This window comes from Mytilus trossulus, chromosome 4, assembly GCF_036588685.1.
Source record: "Mytilus trossulus isolate FHL-02 chromosome 4, PNRI_Mtr1.1.1.hap1, whole genome shotgun sequence".
NCBI classification, from domain to species: Eukaryota; Metazoa; Mollusca; class Bivalvia; order Mytilida; family Mytilidae; genus Mytilus; species Mytilus trossulus.
Window position 1 is genome coordinate 38,732,955 of NC_086376.1, and position 25,092 is coordinate 38,758,046.

The window sequence follows — 25,092 nt, forward strand, 5'->3', positions numbered from 1 at the left end:
GCATTACATATAAGAGGAGAACAACGACACAACACCGAAACGCAACAGCACACAGAAACGGACCAAGCAACAGACAATACACCACGAGAATAAAATTTGCAAATTAACATCACAGTCATTTTGAATACCTTTTTAGAAATCACTTTATGTTAAAATAACTTGCACATATTTTGTCTGAAAAGTAAATAAATCTAAACTATAGTAGTGAAATTTTTATACCCTGTGCAAGAAAGGTACATTTATTTATTTAACAAATATCAATACCGTAAGTAAAGTTTTTTTCTAGTCGTTTTGAAATGAATTCAGAAATGATTAACATATATATATTTTCAATGTAAACGCTATACGCACATGTTTTATAGAGATATTTCTTTATTAGTCTTTACTGTTTTATCTGGTATGTCAGATACCTTTTTAACAATATTGTTTACACTGCTGTAGACTACTTACACCAAAAGTCAGATTCATCTATACCTAACAACTGTCTTCATTGATATTAAAGAATTCTTCCGGATACTGCATGGATAGGAACATACAGCTATGGAACTATTACTAAACCAAAGGTCCTACGCGAAATATGTCATAACAGCTTGAAAATGAACATTCAAGTACCACACTCTAACATCTAAATGATTTAAGAAAAGCAGGTGGATCACAAAGGGTACCTATCCGGGAGAGTACGAAAAAAACACAACCTTATTAACGTCTTCACAATAACTCAAAGATCATCTTCAGATAGTTAGTGATTTTCTGTAAGGTTACACATTTTCTCTTATTGTTCACACTTCGGACTAGATGTGTTGCAAATATATGATGTGCTGTGATGTTTATCTTATGTTTTATGTGTTCTTTATAGTTGTACCTTCTTCGTTGTGTTTTCTTTATAGTATTTGCTTTTCATATTATGTGTGTGCTGAAACGAATTCAGGTCCTTTATTGTAGCTGTTTATAATGTTTGCTTAATTATAACTCTTTGTTACACATTGATGTACGAATGTGTTGTGATTGATATGTGATATTTTATTAAATAATATTTAATTCTGTTTGGTGATACAATGTCTATTGTTTGATTTAAACGAGAAGTGTGGCCTTCTGTGTTTCATTTCTTTCAGATCTGTAGCTTATTCAAAATTTCAATATCCATAGTTGGTCAACACCAATTTTCAAATTAACATCACAGTCATTTTGAATACCTTTTTAGAAATCACTATATGTTAAAATAACTTGCACATATTTTGTCTGAAAAGTAAATAAATCTAAACTATAGTAGTGAAATTTTGATACCCTGTGCAAGAAAGGCAAGTTGTTAACTCTGAGAATTTGGTCGAAAATCAATTCCTTTTTGTAATGAGTTACACGTCTATTAGATAGAAGGCATAGTTTTTGGACTAACATCATACAGAAAAGAACAGATAATAACAACATCCCTCCAATTATATCAGCGAGAATCCTTCATACAGAATCAAAAGATAAGGCAAACATTCAAAATTCCCAATTACCCCCCCCCCCCCCCCCCCTTACTGAACAACTTATACATACACACAGCAGACACCAAAATCCCTAGAATTGTAGAACTGTAGTCCAAGATAACAACTATCCTAATTTTGATTTTCAAAGAGTCATACAATACTGAAGATGGCGATCTGTAAATGTATGTCCTATCTTTTAAATATGTCCTGTATGTTCTTTCATTTATTTGTGTTTTAGTCCTGTCATGTAACGTTTGCATCCTAGTGTTATATTTAACATTGCCATTAAAGCGGGTGAATGGCTAGCCTCAAAACCTAGGCTCAACCCACCATTGTTCTTAAAATGACCTGAACCATGTCTGGAAAATGGCTATTGTTATCGTATAGTTAGTATCTGTGAGTGCTGCATTTTCGTGTTTCTGATGTGTCGTTTTTCTCTTATTGTTGATGTGATTCCCCACGTTTTGATTTGCAACCCGGATTTGTTTTTTCTGTCATTTTATGAATTTCAAACAGCGGTATACTACTGTTGCCTTTATATATAGACCAGTGTCACTGCAAAAAAGAACATTTTGTCACCAGCAACATCATGTAACATATAGAGAATATTGTCACCAGCAACATCATGTAACATATAGAGAATATTGTCACCAGTAACATCATGAAACATATAGAACATATTGTCACCAGCAACATCATGAAACATATATAACATATTGTCACTAGCAACGTCATAACTCATGCTGATCAACATAAGATCTTACAACCACTTCAGCATGGTTTTCGTAAAGGACTATTCTGTAAAATCCAGCTCGTGGAATTCATAAAAGACGTCTCCAACAACTTCAACAAACAGATTTTTAATTATGAATTTCAACAAAGACCATTTGACAAAGTGTCCTAAAGCATACTTCCACATTTGCTTGACAACTTTGGTATAAAAGTGAATACTAATATTTGGATTCAATATCTACTGATAATATGGAAACAAGCTGCAGTGGTAGGAAAATCTGTAGGATACATAGATGTAGAATCAAGGTTGCCACAAAGAATTATGCCGCAGATATGAAGTGGATTGGAACTTTACAGCTATCTCTATATAAAGAAGAGGTTCTCAAAAGCCTGAATCGCTCACCTTGAATTTTTAGCATTTATCTTCGTTTAAGAGTTTAAGTGTCCAATTTCATCGCAGTTTGTGTTTTTGGTTCAATGTATATTAATAAGTGTTTGAAAATGCAGTTTTTTGTCTTTCTTACTTCAAAAGCAAAAGAAAAGGGTGTTTGGGGTGAGATTTTAAAGTTTGTGAAGTTTTTAAAAGGTAATTAACTGCAGTTGACTTGACCTAATGTAACCTTTCATCTCATGTTAGATTTGCTCTAAATGCTTTGGTTTTTGAAATATAAGCCAAACACAGCATTTTACCCTTATGTTCTATTTTTAGCCATGGCGGTCATGTTTTTTAACAAACAGAAATTAAAACACAAACTTTATTAAAGATACCCTAAAAAATCATTCAGCTTCAGTTTGGTTGAAATTGGTTCAGTAGATAAGAGAAGATGTCTGAAATAGTTTACTCGAGACGGACGACGACGACGACAACGACGAACGACGACGACGACAGCGATGAACGACGACGACGACGGACGCCAAGTGATGGGTTAAGCTCACTGTTCCTTCGGAACGGTGAGCTTAAAAGCAGCAAATCAATGATCTTCCTCAAAAGAAACCTTAAGATGAAAATCCAACCGCTAAAACAAAAAGCATTTAAAGCATAAGTAAGACCAGTTGTGGAATATATTTGTACAATTTTGGATGCATATTTGAAAGGAGATATTCATATGGTGAGATGGTGGTGCAGAATCATTGCAAACAGATACCACACATTATCTGTCACAGACATGCTACACAATCAGAATTGATATCACTTCAAGAACGAAGCATTAAATCAATATTAGTACTATTGTACAAAATAGTGAACGAACTAGTCCACATAGATCTCTGTAATAGACAAATGTCACCAACTAGACTTAGTGGAAATATGTATAGCGATTCCTTCAAAATACAATCTTGCAGCATAGTTGCTCGGAAAGAATCGTTCTATACAAAAATTCAAGACAGGAAAGCCACTCTCCTTAATACTGCCATGGTTAAGAGTCTTGAAATCTTCAACTCAGTTATCTGATAAATATAAAGTATTTTGATTTTACTCACACATTTTGATCTGTAGGCCACCGTTTGTCTGTTTTGTAAATCTTGTTAACACCATTAAATGTTTTATTGAAGGGAGTATCACCCAGAATTATTCATTTCTCAATTTGTGAATTGCAATTTCTTAATTTGTAAAATTCAATTTCTTGATTAGTTAAATGCAATTTCTAAATTTGTAACTTTAAAAAAAATAAGATGTGGTAATGAAACAGCTCTCCACACGAGACCGAAATGACACAGAATTTAGCCTCTATAGGTCATCTTACGGCCTGTAATAATAAGCAAAGCCCATACCGCATTGTCAGCTATAAAAGGCCCCTAAATGGCAATGTAAAACAATTCAAACAAAAAAATAACGGCCTTATTTATAAAAAAAAGAATATGAACAAAAAACAAATATGTAACACATGAACAAACGACAACCACAGAATTACAGGCTCGTATTTTTTCCATCCTTTACATGAATTTCTAAATTTCTTGATTTGTGTAATAAAACATCTTAATGTGTAAATACCACTTCTCAATAAGTTATTTTATTTTACTTGTTCGTTACCACCAGCTGGTCACATGAAATGTACATTTTTTTAATTTTTCAATTGAAAACAAGTTGCATAAGATTAACAATCAATAAAATTGTACTTTATTATGTGAATTATAAGAAAATGAAAAGTGATATGCGTATGAAGAATAAAATAGTTGATACAAGTTTGAAAAAATACAAATATGAAGAAGCATGGGTTATGATTATCGGGTACGAGTTTACTTTCTTTTCTCGTCAGTTAGTATACTGTTGAACAGTTGACCGGGATTCAAACATATTTACTACTATATTAAATTGTTAGTTTCAACAATTCGTTGTTATAACATTAACGGTATCAGATGTTTTGCACCAGATGCGCATTTCAGTAGTTATTGTCTCTTCAGTGATGCTCGCAGCCAAAATATTGAAAACTCCTAAACGCATTACTAAAACAAAAACGAAACACACAAAAAGTAGAGTCAAAGCCGAGCAAGGAATCAAGGCTAATATAAATAAAACTACCTAACTTAAGATTTGTTCCAATAGGACGGATTTTTTTCTTCATGTCCTACTATAAATTAGTTCTACATTTAATATCTTAACTTAAACGGTGTTATGCATATCAGCCCAGAGCTTTACATAAGGAACAAACATACTCTTACTTAAATTTTGTAACAGCAAATGTTTAATGAGATAATATCCGTACTTGCATTCCAATACTTGGTTAATGATTCTCTCGAGAAGTAACATTCCACCAACAGAGGTATCGACTCAGTGATAGTCATAAGCATTAACGGTGCATTTTTTTCTGCATTAAAATTTATACAATAAATGTACCTTAATGGTGCTCAAGGCATGACTATTTTCAAAATCCATTTTTTTTAAATGAAGAGCTTATCAACCAAAAAGGACAAATGACTTGGGTTTTGTCAAAGACGGAAAAGGAATCAGAACAGAATGCGGAAGATTTGAATTATAAGTATTCATATGAAACACAATAATCGAAAGTAATTTGAATTTAAGACTACGCTGAAAATGATTGACATTTATCTGTTATTGATACAAGAGTGATGTCCTTTAGCATATAGGTGTCATACAACCAATTAAAAGTTCCTATCTGGTCAACCAAATTCAGAAATTTTCACAGCTTTCTAAATATTGTACCTTAAGTTTAACTTCATAGAAAACAGGTATATTCTGAATCGTATATGTATCAGCTTTCTACATGCCAATTTTCAACAGATGTTTAAAATCATATAAAAAAAGAAGAGGTCTTCCGAATAGAGATACCACTAAAATAACCCCTGGTTTTCTGGAAATATTGAATTAGTATACTTTGGAGCGCATTAATCCTCAATATTGAATGCAAACTCATAAACAAATAAATTTTAGCTCAAAATGGTCCTAGTATATTTTTCTTTCCCCAAAAGTTTCATTTCTGCCAATTTGTTGCTTAGTTCAAGCAAACACTGACATCAAATGCACTATTTTTTTGTCCGAGTAGGCTTACTTTCACATACGTTCTAAATTGGAAGTAGTAATTGGTTGTGTGACACCTATAGGGTTACCCACTTAACAATACTAGGGTTTTGTTTGGTTTTTTTGCTGTAAATTGAGTGACTACTATAATTGATGTAAAATAGATATGTATTTTAATTTTGCTTCTTTGGTGCTATTTATCTTCTTTGAATTGTTTTCTAAGATTAATTGATTTTTTTTTTATAGGAAATTTTAGCTGGCGACCATCATTGTGTGAAGTATGCAAAGGTCCATTCAGAGAAAGGCCTTCATTAGGATAGGTGATTTATATGTAATATTGCTCAAATACTTGGTGTACCTTAGCTGTATTTGGCAAAACTTTTAGGAATTTTGGTTCTTAATGCTCTTCAACTTCGTACTTTATAGACGTTTTTTGAATTCGTGCGTCACTGATGATTCTTTTGTAGACGTAACGCGCGTCTGGCGTATATACTAAATTTAGTCCTGGTATCTATGATGAGTTTATTTACACATTTATATCATTTCAATGTGTGCAATATAGTTCGCTACCAACATTACACTTTGAGATATCAATGCGAATATGGCTAATCAAAAAAATTAAAGGCGGTGATTCAAGTATATTATCATCCCTCTTCATTTGGAAAATATATAAAATAGCAAAGATTACAATGGACAATCAGGTCCGAAAAATTTTAAAAACTTCGGAATTTTGTAAAACAGTTTTCCCCAAGTATAGCCCAATGAATAAAACAGGAAACATTATACATCGTCATTCTTTCATGCAAACATAACTTATCCTTCGGAGCACCTGAGATCACCCTTAGTTTTTGGTGGTGTTCGTGTTGGTTATCCTTTAGTTTTTCTATGTTGTGTCATGTGTACTATTGTTTGTCTGTTTCACTTTTGGGTAGTCCATTTCTTGATCTCGGACAGATGCCTCTCGTTTTGGTAGAACTTTTGTCAATTTCTCTGTTGAAGTATCGTCATTTTTGTCTTCTAAGTTGTTAATGTTTGTTCGGATTTCGAGCGGGTACAATTTTACTATAGGACGTGAAGTAGGTCCTGCTCTAGTTCGTATTATAGCTGCTCGTGTAAAACCATCGTTTCATCAACAACGGCAATGTTCCATCGGTTTTTCGGTAATTTATCAACTTGGACTTGCACTACATCTCCAACTTGAATAGTTTGTAAATTGTTTCCTGTTTGGCGATGAAACTCTCTTAGCGTCGATATATACTCGGATTTCCATCGGTTCCAAAAATTCTCCATTAAACTTGACTGTTTATTCAAATGTTTATGCAGTTCTTGTTTTCCACTATTCACGGCAATGCACTCAATATTCGGTTGTGGATACGGCGTTTAAGTTATTCTTCTTTCGTAAAGTAAGTGTGACGGAGTTAACGGCTCCTCGTCTTCAATGTCCGGTGATACGTAGGTCAATGGTCAATGCTTCTATTTTTGTCAGAATTGTTTGAAGTGTATCCATGGTAACGTAAGATCTACCTAATGTTTTCCTCAAACAAGTTTTAGTAATTCCTATAAAGCGTACCCACCATCCACCATACCAGGGCGCTCTTTTTGGTATAAACCTTCAATTTGTTCCATATGTTGATAACGTATCGTTTAGCGATGGTGATTCGGTTAATTTCTTTAATGTTTCCGAGGCGGCTAAATATGTCGAGGCATTCTTTCATGCAAACATAACTTACCCTTCGGAGCACCTGAGATCACCCCTAGTTTTGGGTGGTGTTCGTGTTGCTTATTCTTTAGTTTTTCTATGTTGTGTCATGTGTACTATTGATTGTCTGTTTCTCTGTTTCATTTTTTGCTATGGCGTTATCAGTTTATTTCCGATTGATGAGTTTGACTGTCCTTCAGGTATTTTTCGTCCCTCTTTCCGAACTATTTACATCAAAATTTAGAATAGAAATAGCTTTCCGCAACATTTTTGACCATCAGATTTGTCAGTTTTTGTTTGCACATTGCCATTATTACGAATACTAATCAATTTGCTCAAAATGCTCAATTAGTGAGGACAGATATTCTCTATTTCCCTTTAATCTTAAAATTATATTATTAATACAAAATCTGACAATTTTGCACCAAAATAAAACCATATCCATTCATTCTATTATATATTCGAAGAACGCTCGTTATAAACAATTACATGTAATGGCAAATTATTTACATACAATCTATGGATTTTGATTAAAATCCACACCCCATCCCACCTAACTTATTATCATTCAATGACAAAATAATCTTGAAACAAATGGTTAAATAACCATAAAGTTGTGGACTTTCGATTTTTTTTTAATTTTATTTGATTTTAGTAGGACTTTAAAAGTTGCGCCAAACACACGCTATGTTTAAGTAATTATTTTTTTCGCCTTTCATATTCTAAAGTGCGAAGAAAACGCGAAATCGCGAAGTCGAAAACGCGAAAAGGCGAAAAGGGGAAGTTGAAAACGCGAAATCGATTTCGAGTTCTCGACTTCGCGTTTTCGCGTTTTCGCGTTTTCGACTTTCCGTTTTCGCGAATCGAAGCTACGTATTTTCGTACCTTTGATAACTATCCAATTACTGAACGTATAGCTGCAAAGGCTTATCAAACCTCTAATTTGAATCAGGTCATGTAACATGAAAAAACGTCTACTTGCGCAGAGTTATAGGGATTATATTTCGATGTATCGGGTTGACTTTATCAATATTACATCCGTATCAACCCGATAATTGATGGCTGATACAGAACAATTGTCTTTGACCATTATTCACATACAATCATCTGCACTTACTATTTAACATAGTTTCGCTATACGTTCAATATTTGAATAGTTATCAAAGATGCCAGGGTTATAATTTAGGACGCCAGACGCGCGTTTCGTTTACATAAGACTCATCAGTGACGCTCAAATCAAAATATCTATAAAGCCAAACAAGTACAAAGTTGAAGAGCATTGAGGATCCAAAATTCCAAAAAGATGTGCCAAATACGGCTAAGGTTGTATATTCCTGGGACAAGAAAATCCTTAGTTTTTCGTAAAATTCATAGTTTTGTACACAGAAAATTTACAAAAATGACCACATAACTGATAGCCATTTCAACACCAAACGTCAACCAGAAGTGGCATCGAGCCAGTTGTGTAAAAAGGAATCAAAGGCACCAGGATTATAATTTAGACGAGCGTTTCGTCTACATAAGACTCATCAGTGACGCTCAAATCAAAATTTTTATAAAAGCAAACAAGTGCAAAGTTGTTCAAAATATGTGTAGCAGTTACGATATATGACGCAACCCTGATATCTATGACGAATTTATTTGGTGTCATACAACGCTCTTGTCATGCTTACTGGAGCTGCATGTACCCTTTGCTCAAATATCTAAAACTGTTTAGTTAATTTTTCAATGTCACTTCTGACGGGGATTTTTACTGGATTAGCTATTTAATTTCAACGGCTTTATTGCGCAAAATTTATGAATGTATTTTCCCCGTCAAGAATTCTATAGATAAGTTGGTCGAACGTTCAGGAAAACCCGTTTCACAGATGACGACAAATATGTTTCAGAAGAGGAGCACAATGTACCACAGGGACATTCAAACTCTTAAAAAAGATAAATAAAAAATAATAATGTGACAGCCCCATGGTTACAAAAAAAGCATACAAAAAGTAGTAAACGAAACACAACAAAGAAAAATAAAGACTAAGCAACACAAACCCCACCAAAAACTTGAGGTGACCTCAGGTGCTCCGGATGCGCCACATGTGGCTACAATGTACCATCGTACATGTTTGTTTACAAACCCGTTAAATATTCTAATTCGATAGGTACATTCGTAGAATGGAACGAGATTGTAGTTTCGATATTAGCATGATTAGGAACAAATCCGATATCATCTGGGAAACGCATATTCCATAACGGTCATCCAACTGGTTATGGCGTCCGTAAAATTATCGAAGGGATGATTTCAACTGCACCATTTGGAACTCTTGGTTTAATAGCTATCTTGCGAGTAGAAACTTGCTATCAAGGAACATTATAGGAAATATCGTATTTATTGTTAGATATATACTAATGTTGCTACGTAAAAAGTTCGCAATAAGAAACTAAATCATCTCTTATGTCGTAATTTTTTGTTTTCAAACGACCTTCATTGGCAATTTCAACTGTCCTTACTACAATTCCGTCCTATATGTGACCTACATAATTAAACTTATTACCAGCGTTGTACTGACATAAACAACACAACGGGTTCCACACGTGGAGCGGGATATAACAGCAAGCAAATATTCATTTATTTATATGTTGTCGTTGGAAATTCATATCCATAGTTCTATTGTTTTATATGCAAATTTATGCAAATGAGATCCTAGATACTACTTCACTTTTATTTTTTTATATAAACAACGTTGAATTATATACAATTATACAACCATCTCAATTTTCTTGCAAAAGTATTAATAATTCAACTAGCATTTAAAAAGTTAAAATAACAACAATACAGGATTCCTATGAAAATTGTAAGGTTCAAACACATCAAACGTATGTATAAGAACTGTCATAGGCCGTGTTCACACCAAACGCCGTGTACAGTAAACATGTTTACATTTGGTTTAATGTGATGTAAGCTAGTTTCACATTAAATTTGTTCACATCTATACACCTTGATTAGCTACCTGTACACACGATTTGTTCACACTTGTAAACTATATGTCATTTAAATGTTCACTACGTAGAACCGAATTTAAATTTTCGAACAACTTTTCTAACAGATAGGGAACGACCATTTGACTTTAAAAAAAGGGGGGTGGATTTTTCAACAATTTGATTAAAAACCAATCGGGTCATTCTGATGATTAGAATGAACAAATATTCTGAATCCAAAGTTTTGCTCCAAGGAGTATTTGGGGTAATGTTTTTTTTTATTATTTCTAATTGTACTTTAACGGATCTGAGATACTACACAAACAAACAATTAACTTCACCCTTTTTTCAGTAATGCATGTATGAGTGAATCGTTTTTTGAGTATAAAGACCAGTGGCAAATATTTCGGTCAGTGTGTACGTCCAGTCGATTCGGGAAGACCTTTTCAAATGAATCATGTGTTCGGCAATTATAATGGATGAGTCTTAATTCGGGGTTAATAAGGCTGCGTAAAATGTTTTTATAACAAATAAGTATATAAAATTTTGACAAATATTTCTGCAAAGAACTTTATTTATATGTGTCATAAGTATCAATTGTATATGAAAAATGTTTCTTTTTTAAATATGCATGAGAAAATTCAAGTTCTGAATGCCTAGTTTTGTGTACACTTAACCTACACAAGGCCTACATCGGCTATCGACTGCATGTAGACAAAACATGATTTACACTACATGTAAACATTGAGTTTTATCAATGGGAACGTAATTATGTTTAGTTTATGTGTGAGTTACACTTACACAACACCGAGTTTAGGTCAATGTGAACACGGCCATATTCTTGACTTGGTACATACGTTTGATAAAACCTGGTTTTTATTGCTCGTTAAACCTCTCACTTGTATGACAGTCGAATTTAGTTACATTATATTGACATTGATGTGTGAATTAACTAAACAGATAATTGTCAAGATGTAAAGAAAAAAAAGTCACAAAAATGAATATTGCCAAAAATGGATTAAAAAGTTATAATTAACAAAGACAAATTAAGATATACAAAAGCACGTTATTAAAATGATGAACAAGGTCAATACCCAGAATCTGTACCTCGACCATCTTGTATTTTTATTTCAAGTTTATACGGGATATATATCAACAAGGTTTGTCTGATGGACTTCTACAATAAGAACAACTTTCTGCTCAGATACTTTTACAAAGTCTGGATAACAGCTACAAGCTCCTCAATACCGAATAAGTTAGGGAAAGTATAACCTATATGCAGGGGAATTTGGTTTATTCAAACTCATTATACCTTTCACCGCTTTTGTTCATATTTAAATTTTATCTGCGTTCAATGTTCAGACAGTTCTTATTGGACTTTTAGTTTACTTGTTGCATACAAACTCAGACAAAGACTAAAGTATAATCGTCCTCCCGGACCATTTTTCTGTCCTCTGATGTGAAGTTTTAAAGGTAATACAAACTCTGACAAAGAGTAAAGTATAATCGTCCTCCTGAACCATTTTGCTGGTCTCTAATTGGAAGTTATAAAGGTAATACAAACTCAGACAAAGAGTAAACTATAATCGTCCTCCTGAACCATTTTGCTGGCCTCTGATTAGAACTTCTAAAGGTAATTATATAATCCTTTTACTGGTCCCATATTGGAGGTAATATTTTTGCTGTATAAGGGACAAATAAAACACAGCTATTTCATGTGAACTCTGTTGTCTGCATGTTTTATGAATATGTGTGTCCACTAACCTAGCCGATCCGCACTTTTTTATCCAACACTTAAGATATAAAAAAGACGATGTGGTATGATTACCAATGAGACAACTATCCACAAAAGAGTAAAATAAAAGCCATTAACAACTTTACGTCACCGTACGGCCTTTAACAATGAGCAAAGCCCATACCGCATAGTCAGGTCTATATAAAAAGCCCCGAAATGACAATGTAAAACAATCTAAACGAGAAAACTAACGGCCTAATTGATGAACAAAAAAATAAATATATGTAAATAAAAATGAACATTACAGTTGTTTTTTTATGTAATTTTAATCTTGTAAGATCTTTTGGATAACACGTTACTCAAATTAATATCAGCCATGATGTCTGCCATTTCCGTTTCAAATGTTACAATTTATGCCGTCGTCTGGAATACTTTTTTCAGAACCAGTACATAACTTATCATTCGCCGGGCAGTGTGATGGTATTTCACAGCCTAACTCTGAAAAAAATCAGTCATGTTCATGCCATGTTATACACAAATGTGATACTTTTGTGTCTTAAACATATTATGTGAAATGTTATCAAATAAAGGACTAGGGGCTATAAGTGCCATTTTTGGCCCCACCCCCAAATATCATTTAATTTGTCATGTTGTAAGTCTATACCATAGACCTTCTGAAAATAATCGAATTTTGGGTCTAGCTCGTTTATTATGTTGCCTAGCAACCACTAAAATGGCGGAGTTAAACTCATCAAATATGATTAATTATACAGCTTTAATATATCTATATTTGAAATTGAACCTGTTTCGCATGTAGTGAACTTTACACTTGTACACTTTTTAAATATTACATAATTAATTGCACATTCTTGCCAATTTCACTGTTGCTTCTCCCTAGCAACAGATATGTGCCCATGGCAACCGCGATTTGTTTTCTATTTACTATTTTAAATATATTGAAACAGAAAGGCAATTTAAGATGTAAATTGTAAAAAGAAACGAACTCCAAGGTAAATATTAAGGAGGAAAGCAATATTGAAACACCAACAAACAAAACAAAACACTGGGTATTGCTGATATATACAGATTGTGCATCTGATGCTGGGTTGGGTCTCACTTATCAGCGACAAGAAGAATAATATAAAGACCAGACACATTTAGCTCTAAGAAATCTTAATATTGATTATCTTAAATAAATAGATACAGACACATGCATTAAAGGATGTTTTCAAAAGTCAGTGTATTTCCATGACAGTAGTTATGTTTCCGGAAGGGATTGGGGTTGAAGGGGGCACTTCTATTTACACCTTTTTAAGCTTGAATAAGTGAAAAGTTAACAAAACTATCAAGATACATATATGATATAAAAAAAAATCCTACGTAATTTATGAAAAGGTATATATTTTCAAAATGTAAAACTAGGTAAGGTGACAAAACAGCGGCACCCCTATCAATTTAGTATTGAAGTACACCCCCTCCCCCTCTAGACTTATGTAAAGGGATCGTTAGGGTTGTCTTTTCGAAATTCATCTTATTTTTATTATCTATTTCAGTCGTCCAGACTTATAACGTATCATTCTATAGAATAAATCTGTATTCTTAGATTTTTTTTATATTCATTATATATATATATATATATATTTTATTTGTTTTATTGTAGTTTTTGTCAATGTGACTAGTTTACTTTTCGCCTTCACTAATCTTAGTGTCGTATGTCGTATGACTTGGTCTTTGATTATCATGACAATATTCATTATATATTCGTCAAATTTATTGAAAACAAGAATGTGTCTTTAGTACATGGATGCCCAAATCGCAAGACTAACAATGGCAAGGAAATCCTAGGTTAGGACAGGCCAATAAAATCGGCAGATTTAAACATGTTATTTTTGCGATCTCAAACCCCCTCTCCCTTTACCTCTAGGCAAAGTAGAAAAAAATCAAACACACAATACACACAGTAAAATTTACTTCAAAAAAAGTCTTGAGTCTGATGTCAGATTCAACTACCTTGAAACAAACACTTAAACCTGAAGCGAGACACAAGGGCAATCGGACGAACAGACTGACATACGCACGGACGAACAGACGCATAGACCAGAAAACATAATGCCCACAAATGGGGCTTAACAACAAAGCTGGGTCACATTTTAAAATTTACACTTCATTTTTACGCATGATTATAAAACTATTCAAAACATAACCTTTAAAAAGGTAACAGACGTGTAGTATGCTTACAGACTTCAGGCTCTTGTTTCTATGCATGGAAAGGTCAATTATTCATATATATATACATTTGCAAATTTACAGATCTTACATTGTTGGGTTGATATTTAGACGAGTTGTATATACATAATGTACACAGCCATGTATCACCATCACTGCTGGTGATACAATGGATAAATCTGTTGTAGAGTTGTCACAGGCTCAGGCGTACTTATATCTATAATACTAAAATTACGAGGTCCAATTTGTCAGCCGTCATCACGTGAAAACGACGAATCAAAGAATTCAACTTTATATACAACTTATATAGAACAAAGCTGTAGATTAAAAATTACACCACTCCAGGCCCTTTTGTTTTCCACGTAATTAATATTGCCAATAATTAAGAAGTTCCGGGTCGAGTCCGATACCGATACCAATAGTATAATCACCTGTTACATATTACCTTATCTGTACGTTCTGCATCTGACAGGGGCACCACCAAACAGTGTATATGTCGTGTACAAGTTGCGATTTTGTACAGGTTATAACATGTACAAAAATGTTGTACATGTTATAACTTGTATAATGCAAAAATAAAAGTTATAACATGTACAAAAGTATCTCATACATGTTATAACCTGTACAAAATATTGCTTAAAAATGGTTTAACTTGTACAAAATTTAAGATTAATCTTAATGAAGTCAAAAATTCATTTAAATTTACCAATGCATAAAGAACAACTAAATTAATTTTTCTGTAGAGGACAATGATCACAAAATTTCAGAAATATATGTTTCATGAATTATGTTGTCAAAATGTGTTTTTATGTAATTGTGTGTTTTATGCGTTCCATCATGGCTTAAATAAGTGTGACACTATTAACTAAAAGCTTGCATTTCCCCAATGACAATTTCATTATATACTACTAACTAAATTCATCCAAAAAAATTTAAGAACAATGACTTATAATTTTGGGTAAAACTCTTCTTTTATAGCATGCAAAGACTAAAACAATTTCTCATATGCTTACTCTGTAAAAGCAAGAGAAAGCTGAAATAGTTTAATTGGACCACGCTTCATTGTCAATATATTTGGATCTACTCTTCAACATTTTTGGCCTTCAGCATGACTTATGTAAATTTGTAACTCAATTTTTATTTTATAAACTATGAGATCATTGCATGAGGCGAATGTCATTTTGATTGTTTTAAATATATATCCTCTACTTTGAAAGCATTTATTTCTGGCCTTTGGATATTGTCTGCTCCTTCGGCGGGTTGTTGATTTTTTAGACACATACCCCATTTCCATTAATTTCATTTGTAAACACATCTATCCTGGCTATCCTCAGATATATATATATTATGACAGGTCTTAGCAATGTTTCAAAATACCGACCCCTGGACATTAACTGTATATAAAAAAGGACAAAACACACTAGCATGAAGGAATAATAAAAAAGTTATGAAAATATTATTGAGGTTAATAACATCTGTTGCAATAATAGAAACATATCCTTCTTTTTCAATTTTGTACAAGTTGAAACCATTTTTCAGCAATATTTTGTACAGGTTATAACATGTACGAGGTACTTTTGTACATGTTATAACTTGTATTTTTGCATTATACAAGTTATAAGTTGTACAATATTTTTGTACATGTTATAACCTGTACAAAATCGCAACTTGTACACGACATATACAGGATTAATATGCTATATACACGGGTCATAATCACAGGGTTGACACTACTAAATTGTCAAATTGTTACCTATTGTAGTATTTTAATCAGTAAGACTTTCTAAGATAACAGTACGAATACTAAAAATCTGGAATAAAAATAAGGCGTATAGGTACAGTTTTCAATTTGTTAGCGGGCATGAGTGACGTAAAACAACGAATCAAAGAATTCAACTTAATTTATAACTAATATAGGACAATGCTGTTGATTAAAAAATACTCCATTCCAGGACCTTTTGTTTTCAAAATAATTAGTATTTATCATGACCAATAATTGATAAGTTCCAGTTCGACGGGTTCAAACAGAAAGATTTGAAAGCAGAGAAAACTGTGTATCTTATAATCGGCATGATTTTATCAGATGACAATACTAATGGATAGTCTACCTTATGCCGTTACCGTTTTTTACCATCAAATTTTATAGAACTTGTTCTCTATGCGCATTACCCACAAAGACACATCCAATTGGAATATATAGGTAGTTTCATTTTCGAAATAAATCTCGTGTTTCTCGCCAATTATGGAAATTTAAGTAAAATACACACCCCCCTTTTCGTTACATAAATCATGGATCTGACCCTAACACCAGAGAGAGAAGATTGCCCCATTCAAACAACAAATTTTGAATTTATAATTAGCAAAAACATCAGAAATGTACAGATTTAGTTATATTGAAGGTCTATCTAAAATTTCATAATTAAAAAAAATGTCCTCAAAGTTGTTATTGACTGCCTTACACATGAAGTTCATTGCTGTCAGATTTTTTAAAGAAATTTAACTAGATAAACTTACGGAAATATAATTAGGAATACACTTTACATTCATAAACAAAAAAAAGTTTCTATAGGCATAAGAATGTATAAACTAAACTTTGTAAGATGAAAAGGTCCAATTTGGACGGCAAATTTCAGCTTTTTATTGCTCCGCTTGGCTATGAAAAATATAAAATAAACTATCGCACCAACCTTGCACCAAAAATATTTTTTATCCAAAGTTTGATATGTATGAACTTGTCAAAATGTTAAAATTTCTAATTGGTGCAAGCATGGTGCGGTGGTCAAAATTTAGAAAAAACATCAAATTTTCGATATTTTTGCTTATTTTCCCAATAATGACGTCATTTGCACCTACCATTGTGACGTCATTGAACCTTTTTTAGTTAAATAAAAACATTTTTTTTAAATCATTTACTCATATTCTAATAATTTATGGAGGAAAATCTGCTCTGTTAGAATTTTTATTATCTTGTAAATCTGGGGCCATTTTAGGCCATTAAAGCACCTACATACAAATTCATTAAATACGCATTTTGCATTTCGAACATAGGTACATTCTGCATGTATGATTTAAACGTTCAGATTAAGAATGTTTCAGACTACAATTAGTTGCTTTCATTTGTTCTAGCTCGTTTAATTACGAAAATTGTTTGCCCCATTCTACTTTTTATAAATCTTTTGAATGTATAATGATGAGACATTTGTAAAAGTCTTATAAAATCTTATTTATTTTTTAACAGTTTTTGAGAACTTTAAAAGGGGGCGAAAGATACCAGAGGGACAGTCAAACTCATAAATCGAAATTAAAATGACAACGCCATGGCAATGATAAAGTTAGCTGTGGTATCGTAGCTCTTAGGTCCTTATGTTATTTTTTGACTATTTGCGGACCATATAATGCATAGAATGGTCCGCAAATAGTCCAAAAAATAACATAAGGACCTAAGAGCTACGATAAAGTAAAAAAATCAAAAAAGAACAATTCCTGCCAAAATTTCGATGGCTAATACCTCGAAAACATGCAAATAGACCTCTATAAAATTATTTTGCTGTTTTGATTCCTTGAATAATCCCCTATCAATAAATACTAGTGTTAAGATAAGTTATTTATTTTGAAACCGTGTACTGATTATTATCTTTTTCAAAAGTGTTCCGTCATGGTTAAGTTAGATAGGGGTGTCCAAATCAAATAGAAATTTTCATAGTTTGGCAAACCTAGTGTATATCGAGTATTTTTCAAAAATATACTACAAAGAATGTGTCCTGATTTATTTTTTTCGTATAAAATTGTAGGATTTTGTATAAACAGTTGAATTTAAAGATGATAAAGAAAATACCTCTTATAATGTCCTTTAAGAATTTATTTTAAAAATGATATCTTAGCACATGTGTCCTTGTATTTTTGGAACATTCGCTACACATTTTTCATAAAATTTACATCATCTGAGTTATCTCCATTTTATTACGAAATTGCAAAAATAAAAAAAAGTTATTTTAGAAGCAAAAAACGTTTAATCACGAAATAATCTGTATTCATTTAGATGAAATGTATTCTTTTTACTATATTTCACATTTAATCAAAGATCTAGACCGATATTTTGCTGTCGAAGACACATAATCTAACTGCACGAAGATGGCGATTATACAAACTGATGAGCATTTGCCTCGTAAAGATTCAGAAAAATAATAAACTACATAACCTGCTTGCTAAACAAAACAATAGAAGGTATATTATTTGATATCTACTCGCTAGAAAGGTATTGTTTTATACTCTTTAGATCAATTTGTACTTTTGTTTAAGTGTTCCCTGCTGTATATGGAACGATTTAGTAATTTAAATCTCTAAAACAAACTCACTGCCAGCCTCTTTGTCTAAAACGTAAGAAAAATGTAAATAAGTTTAATTACTAAAAATGTTGAATCGTTTAAACCTCCGATAACATATAAAGTTGAAATTGAAAACATTGTCGTTATGGACGGATGGAGGGGTGCGATCAAAACAGTATTATTTTTTAATCTGAAAATTAAAATCTACTTTTAAAGTAATTCTAATACTATGTGTACTGGACTATTTTGGAATAGTGTCGATTGATATAAAATTAACAAATTACAAATGATAAAAATAAGATGATTAAAATTTATCTGAATTTCCGGTTGTTGTTAATCTTTTTTATTTTTGTTATTTAGAAGTGCGCGGACAGAGGTTGTAGTTGTGTTATGGAGTGTATAATTTATAGAATAACGAATAAAAGCAATCAAATATAGAAAAAAACGCGTGGTATGCGTGAGTCAATTTTCATTGTTGATCGCCACGAGTTGAATGCTTTCCCGATATTTGAATAGTTTGATTCTTTTGATGCATTGTTAATGGGCTTTTAAATTGAATTAAAATATAAAATGTAAGAAACTCTATCCTTTTTTTTTCACATTCACAACTTGCCTTCATATGATGTCATCGGCAGCGTACTGACAACAACTATTGATTTCAGAGGAATGACATAACCTAGTTTATTTCACGTGTAAAATTTTCGGTTTTATTTCGCTGCGAAAAACGGCAATTCTTTTCAACCAATATAAGAAAAACTTTCGCATGCATTGATTGGACATTTTTATAAACCTGTCCCTTTGAGGAATTATTGTTAGTATTAGGGTCGGCAATGCTAATGAAAATTGACAGATCTAATCGTCATGTTTCATAAAACTTTTTGAGCTCTAGATAAAGAGTTAGCTATATCAAAAGTAATGCTTGTATCAAGGAATGACGACGGATCTTCTTTCTTGTATCGTTTATTTATTTACAGAAGGTTATATTCACGTTGTAACTAGTATAGAAACAGTGCATATTTATTATTTAGATGTAATTTGATAGCGCTGATAGATAAGCGTAGGCGTTTTTATCACTGCTTTTGAGAATTTTGGATCATCAATGTTCTTAAACTTTGTACTTGTTTGGCTTGCTAAATATTTTGATCTGAGCGTCACTGAAAAACGAAGCAGGTGTCTGGCGTATAACATTATAAGCCTGGTACCTTTGATAACTATTGAACAATACCGTTTGACAAACAACCGTCATGAATCTGGAAAAGTTGCTGACCATACTTATCCATTGAGATTTTTTGTATTTGCAATTTTTTTCTTACAAATAAAAAGAGTTGTCAATGTTGTACTTTTATCCCTGCCATTTTTTTTTAAATTTTCATATTCACTTTGAAATATCAAAGGGTTATGTTGAAAGGGAACTATATCACTCACATTGAAAAAGTACAAATATGTAAAGGTACACCATGTATTGGAGCAATATAACATTTAATTTACCTATCCATAAGTGGCCCGGACCCGTTCTATATGGACCTTTACATACTTCACACAGTGATGGCCGCCTATAAAACTTTCCTAGAAAATAAAATATTTAATTAATCCCAAAAATTAATTCAAAACGCGATAAATAGCACCACAGTGGTAAACTTTAAATACATAAACATGTTATATCTATTACAGCAGTTAACCGTTTTAACAGACGAATATTAGTTTCATCAACAATTTCTAGTTACTTCGATCATTGTGGTACCTTCCCGATCTTTGACTAAACTGAAGTCTTTTGTCCTTTATGGTTGATAAGCTTTTTAATTAAAATAAGTTTCGGATTTTTCTTCCCACGAGCTGCATGAAGAGACATCTAATTTATAAATGCGCACCTCGTGTAGAAAAATGTAAACATTAATGATGATTGCTATCACTGAGTCGATACCTTAATTGGTTGACAGTTGAGGGCACCAACAGCCCAGTACTGGCATTCAAATAGGAATAAAGTTTCATTAAACTTTGCTGTAACAACATTTGGGAAATTAAGTTATAAGTATGTATGTGCAATTTATATTAAAGTACATTTGTTCAACAAACAAACTAACAAGCTAACGCATGATCATAGGAGGGCATGCAGAGGAATCCGTCCGTTCAGGACAAATCTCAACTTAAACAGTTTTATTTACATCAGACCTATTCCATGTTTGGTTTTGGCTTACAATTTTCTGATATGTTGGCCTCGACATCATGGAATAGACCTTTCTTATCAAAATGTCCACTTAGTGCAAAAGAATTGGTACCGTTAATGTTATAACAACGGATTGTTGAAATCTTGCCATGTCAAACACATTACTTAATTATGCTATGATCCTGGTTCACTGCTCGACAGTTGACTAGTGGACGCGAAAAGGAGGTTCTGACGTCTTATGCTAATGGTTTGATTAAAGAGTTGTCTCTCTTAACCAAGGGTAACAGGCTTTACATGTTCGAGTAAATATAGTATCTATTAAATGTTGTCATGTACAAAAATGAAAAATGAAGAAAAATGACACGACTAGATGACGAATTGAGCTTTAGCGATGTGTCTTTGACACTACCAAACTAAATCAATAAGTGTCCTTTTCGCTGAATGAAGGTATTTTTAACCATATTGCATTACAGATATTTGTTATAAGCTATCAGAAAGGCTGTTGAACTTCGTGAATGATGAGGCCTTTCCAATTGTTTGATTCTATCACCAACGATGAGTATATATGTTATGTAGACAAAATACAACCATGGCGCATCAAAGTACCTACCAGCCGGGTAGTTCTGTTAAGTGTGTTTTTTTTTTTATTTCACTGAATTTGATCGATATGTACATTTTTAAACATGTGACAATTTATAATTTTTCATATCCTTGATTGCGACACAAATTGTTAAATAAGCCTGAACTGTACCAATATAGGACAAACACAGATTAAATTCAACAAGGGTTGATTATATCTTAAAATGTGATATAAATGTATAATACCAACTTCATGTATGTCGATAGACCAATATTTCAAGATAAACATAGCAGTAAAAAAGGGGTGAACGATACCAGAGGGACATTAAACCTCATACATCGAAAAATAACATGATAACGCCATGGCTAAAAAAGAAAAAGACAAACATACAAACAATAGTACACAAAACACAACTTATAAAAAAATAGACTTAACAACACACACCAAAAAAATGGGGAATATCATGTGATCTGGAAGGGTAAGCAGGTTCTGCTCCACATGAGGCACCGATCGTGATGTCTATGTTAGTACAAACCCTGGTATAAGTTTAATTCCGTAGGTCACATTCGTGAAATGGGAACTGGATAGTAGTAACGACATATTCACTATAATCTGCCAATCAGGGCATCATTATGATTAACCTACCAGAGGTTTAAAGAGCAACAAAATGTCTTTGGTTATGCATAAAATGTCAACTATTATAGAGTTTCAATGCTAATTTGACAATAATTGTACATTTGCTGGAGGATTGGACGTTGAGCGGATTAGGCAACTTGACAAAGATATATGATGATAAGCAAAGTTCGTTTAAGTGATTATAGCACAGGTTTCTAATCGATTTAAAAAACATATTTGTGACCAAAAGCTTTGGAAAACATTTTAAAAGTGTATACGAACTTACGGGGAATTGTTCCATACACAACAAAGGCATTGTTGCATACTTCGATATATTTGTTACACACATATTTGCCTCTGAATCTGAAATAAACAATAAAACAATTAATCGCAATACCTCTGATACATCAAAGAAATTAAACATAAGCGATGTTCTCGATTTAGTTGTACGACATAATTTTTCTAATCACCTTATAACCCCATTTTTGGGGAGTTATCTCCCGCACTGTAACTAACATAGTTATTGTGAAATGGTCATGTTTTGTATTCTTGACTTTCATTTTTGTGGGTGTGACATTTTGTTTTTCTTTCTTATATCTCGATGTTTGTATTTATAGTATTTAATATTATATATAAAGAAACAGTGTTGACTACTGTAACCCTAATTTTGACATATTTCCTAATATGTCTGTTTTGTTCTCACATTGTCATCAATAAAATATAATTTTATGCAACCGTCATACATGTGGGATGACTGGTTCGCTTTAAACACATGTTTAATCCAGATTTTCACATAAGGAAATGACTGTATCAAGTCAGGAACGTGACAGTTGTTTTCTTTTCGTTTGATGTACTTGATAATTCACTTATATGTAAATGTTTGAGTTTGAGTTTGAAGATCAGCATTGAAGAATTTAGACGCTGATGCAGTCTCAAAATGAATCAGTATGACATTGAATTTCATGAGTCATTCAAAAGCTGTCACATAAAAAGAGGGAAACAACAGATACTGAATCAACACATGTCGCTATAAAGCCATCAAAGATATGTGTTCCAGGCTATGATTTAATATAAAACTAAATGTTAAGATGGAAGGCAATAAAAAATATAAAATCGAAATGAAGATTTACATAAAAATTGTTCTAAAAGCAAATATTTTTGGATTGTTCAAAAATAGGTTGCGAAAATAAAAAATGCACTGCGTATGTCCTCATTGCGTTATCATTTACATCGCATGTGAGCTTAGTCACTTCAAAATAATTAAAACACAATTAACAAGTGTAACTACTTCTCACTGATGATGTTAAGTGATGAATCTAAAAACGCATCACGCAGTATAGCTGACTTACATAAACCCTGAACCAAATTCCAGAAATCCTTAGACTGTAGTTCCTGAGAAAACTGTGACGAAAGTTTTCAATTTAGCTGTCATATGAGACGTGGTTACAAAAAAAAATCAACCTTTCACAAAAATTGCCACAAAAAAAACTTGGGTTTTACAGAAATTATAAGTACGAACCACTTTAGTTATACTGAAAGCCCAGCATCACGAACACATGGTAAGGTATGATTCTGGTATCGCAATTGTTTAATCAATCAAACGTATCAAATGCTTGTTGTTAATGTTCCACATTAATAATCACCAGCTTTGTCATTGTTCTGATTCGAGCAAAACAATTTCTAAGCCTGACATCTTTAATGAGTTTTATCATAAGTAACAGATATAGCACTTTCGCTGTAATAAGAAGACAGCCAATGGAATTTAATTTGAAATAGACATATTTCATTACTGTATTATACTATATCAGATAATATACGTACATGGTGAGAAAAAACTGTCCGTCTCTTTCTATGCATTTTTCCTCTGCGAGTAGTTTATACCCTTTCATAATCCGCATTGTGGATGGATTTGGTGCAACCAAATCAACATCTCCATTGGTAAACGTCCTTTCCTGTATATCACACGGGAACTGACATAACCCGTTTACTGCTAAAACAATAAAGTAAAAGAAAACAATCAACAATTTTCAATAATGAATCAGTTATCAAAACAAACACATCCAATCTTGTATATTCACACTAGACAAATCAGTTCCTATTATGTCTGTTTGTCTTGTTCACACATGGTCAATATAATGTAATTTGATGCGACTGTCATACAAGTGAGAGGTTTAAATCCAGGCTTAAACCAACATTTTCTACATAAGAAAATGCCTGTACTAAGTCAGGAATATGACAGTTGTTATTCATTCGTATGATGTGTTTGAGCTTTTATTTTTAGCATTTTATTAAGTAGTTTTCGTTTTGAAATTTCCCCGGATTTCATTTTTTTTTTGTGATTTTACTTTTGAACCAATCGAAAGTCAAATTAATTTCATAAGTTGTCTGATGAACAGTAATAAAAAAACACATTTTTGTTACACATCAAGCCAACATTTTAGCCTTTGCAAATTACAAATACACAACATGTAATTTAAACAAATCTAGACAAAATACATGCATGGACAGGGTTTTGAATGGCACCTATAACTATTGATGGTTTAATATACTTCTAATGATAAATTTCAGCTGAAAGTAGTTCCTTTGGAGAGAGAAACAGAATCAAATATAAGTCTTCGGCAAGTGACAGGCTCTTGGTTTTTTACATGTGAATTCATATATAATATAACAATTTTAAAATGCTTATGTTAATCAATGACTTTCTTACAAGACATAAAATGTCTCAATCAAACTGTATTCCAGACAACAGAGCACGCAATAGAAAATGAAACAAAAAAAATCTCTCAAGCACATGCTTAAGCGCAAGATTAAAACTCTGAAAAGGCAATTATTTCGATAACATCGGAACTGAGGGAAACACACACGAATGTCTTTGATTTAATGAGCGCTACCTAAACCATTTATTTATCTGTTTAGTTGATTATAAAAATCCAAATTTAAACGGTAAATAATTTTAAAATCTGAAAAATGTTGTTAAAGGCGTACTACATATTTTTTATTGAAGAAGTTGTGTTCAGTTGGTTCCTTATAAAAAACTGCAATATATAACGATATCTCTATGTGAACGGTTCATTCCCTCTATTCCCACTTTTAAAAATCTGGTAA

General features: G+C 32.5%; 1 long non-coding RNA gene across 2 annotated transcripts in view; it reads right to left on the reverse strand.

The window, feature by feature from the left end:
* Positions 1 to 23,975, reverse strand: part of LOC134713912 (uncharacterized) — a 30,342-nt gene extending 6,367 nt beyond the window's left edge. Inside the window, exons 1-3 of one of the 2 annotated variants that reach the window (XR_010106419.1) lie at positions 23,809 to 23,975; positions 22,274 to 22,350; positions 20,123 to 20,194 (exon numbers count right to left, since the gene is read on the reverse strand). This is a non-coding gene — a long non-coding RNA (uncharacterized LOC134713912). Of the gene's footprint in view, positions 1 to 20,122; positions 20,195 to 22,273; positions 22,351 to 23,808 lie in introns of those variants that run through there. The other variant, XR_010106420.1, reaches the window with a different exon arrangement.
* Positions 23,976 to 25,092: the final 1,117 nt, after the last annotated feature.